Source organism: Phoca vitulina, unplaced genomic scaffold, assembly GCF_004348235.1.
Source record: "Phoca vitulina isolate PV1807 unplaced genomic scaffold, GSC_HSeal_1.0 scaffold8, whole genome shotgun sequence".
NCBI lineage: Eukaryota > Metazoa > Chordata > Mammalia > Carnivora > Phocidae > Phoca > Phoca vitulina.
In genome coordinates, this window is record NW_022589711.1 from 12,885,451 (window position 1) to 12,887,738 (window position 2,288).

General features: G+C 47.6%; 1 pseudogene; it reads left to right on the forward strand.

Annotated features, from left to right (window-relative positions):
* The first annotated feature begins 908 nt into the window (after nucleotides 1-908).
* On the forward strand, nucleotides 909-1,941 carry LOC116633502 (annotated as a pseudogene).
* Nucleotides 1,942-2,288: the final 347 nt, after the last annotated feature.

Consider the following 2,288-nt stretch of genomic DNA (forward strand, 5'->3'; position numbering starts at 1 on the left):
GATTTATTTTATCATTCAGTTCACTTCTGGTCTCTTCCTACCACAGGGATGGTACTGGTTGGTAATAAGAGCAAATGAGGCAAACACACAAAGCTAACTGAGAAAATGTGGTTGTTTATTAAAAAAATTAAACTGGAGGGAGCAAGAAAGTGATAGACCATAATGACATCATTTGGAATACTGAAATCACACCATGCCTGTCCACCTCATTTCTCTTTCCCAGTCATCATAATCATTATCATTATAGATAAAATGTATACACTATTTACTATATGTAAATCACAAGATTAAGTACCTTTTGTGAATATTTCAATGAAATTGCATAACAATCCAGGGAGAAATGTTCTACTATTCTCTGTTTGTGGATGAGAAAATAGAAGTTTAGGGAGGAAAGTTGTCACCGATTGGATTTCCCAGGAAACACCCTCCGGTGGAGTTTGGTATCCCAAGTATTTAAACTGTGTTCTTGGACCAATACCTACGGAAGGGAAGGGAAAAAAGCAGAAGTAGGGAGAGAGAGAACGTGAGCTGCTGTGAAGGTTTAAAGACTCTTGGGAGTTTCCTGGGGCTCTGGGGCTATGATGTTACTTCAAAGATGTCCTGTTGCTGCAAACGGTTCTTTATAGCCCACTTACTCAGTGTTTAGATGTAGGCCACCTAGGGGAGAGGGTGTGGCTTTAGACAGGGTAGATTTTTCACTTGAGGCAATCCTTAAAAGTAAAGACAACCGACAGAATGGGAGAAGATATTTGCAAATGACATATCAGATAAAGGGCTAGTATCCAAAATCTACAAAGAACTTATTAAACTCAACACCCAAAGAACAAATGATCCAGTCAAGAAAGGGGAAGCCTCTCTGCTCCTCCCCGTTGGACAGACAGCCGCATCTTCTGGTGCAGTGCCAGCCGCGTCCCTGAGACATGATGGTGAAGGTTGGAGTGAACGGATTTGGCCGTATTGGGTGCCTGGTCACCAGGGCTGCTTTTAACTCTGGCAAAGTGGATATTGTCACCATCAATGACTGCTTCATTGACCTCAACTACATGGTCTCCATGTTCCAGTATGATTCTAGCCATGCCAAATTCCACGGCACAGTCAAGGCTGAGAACGGGAAGCTTGTCATCAATGGAAAGTATCTCCATCTTCCAGGAGCGAGATCCCACCAACATCAAATGGGGTGATGCTGGTGCTGAGTATGTTGTGGAGTCCACTGGGGTCTTCACCACCATGGAGAAGGCTGGGGCTCACTTGAAGGGCGGGGCCAAGAGGGTCATCATCTCTGCTCCTTCTGCTGATGCCCCCATGTTCGTGATGGGTGTGAACCATGAGAAGTATGACAATTCCCTGAAGACTGTCAGCAATGCCTCCTGCACCGCCAACTGCTTGGCTCCTTTGGCCAAGGTCATCCATGACAACTTCAGCATCATGGAGGGACTCATGACCACCGTCCATGCCATCACTGTCACCCAGAAGACTGTGGACAGCCCCTCTGGGAAGCTGTGGCAGGATGGCCAAGGGGCTGCCCAGAACATCATCCCTGCTTCCACTGGCGCTGCCAAGGCTGTGGTCAAAGTCATCCCTGAACTGAACAGGAAGCTCACTGGCATGGCTTTCCGTGTCCCCACCCCCAATGTATCCGTGGAGGATCTGACCTGCCACCTGGAGAAAGCTGCTAAATATGACGACATCAAGAAGGTGGTGAAGTAGGCATCAGAGTGGCCCCTCAAGGGCATCCTGGGGTACACTGAGGACCAGGTTGTCTCCTGCGACTTTAACAGTGACACCCACTCCTCCACCTTCGATGCTGGGGCTGGCATTGCTTTCAACGACCACTTTGTCAAGCTCATTTCCTGGTATGACAATGAATTTGGCTACAGCAACCGGGTGGTGGACCTTATGGTCCACATGGCCTCCAAGGAGTAAGAGCCCCCTGGACCACCAGCCCCATTGAGAGCAAGAGGAAGAGAAAGGCCCTCAGCTGCTGGGGAGTCCCTGCCCCAATTTATCCCCCAAAACACTGAGAATCTCCCAACCTCCACCGTGTCCATCCCAGACCCCCTAAAGAAGGGGACTTCACTCATATGAGGAATTCTTAATCTCAGGAAACAAACTGAGGGTTGCTGGAGTGGTAGGGGGTGGGAGGGATAGGGTGACTGGGTGATAGACACTGGGGAGGGGTGTGTGCTATGGTGAGCGCTGTGAATTGTGTAAGACTGTTGAATCACAGACCTGTACCTCTGAAACAAATAGTACATTATATGTTAAAAAAAAAAAAAAAAAAAAAAAAA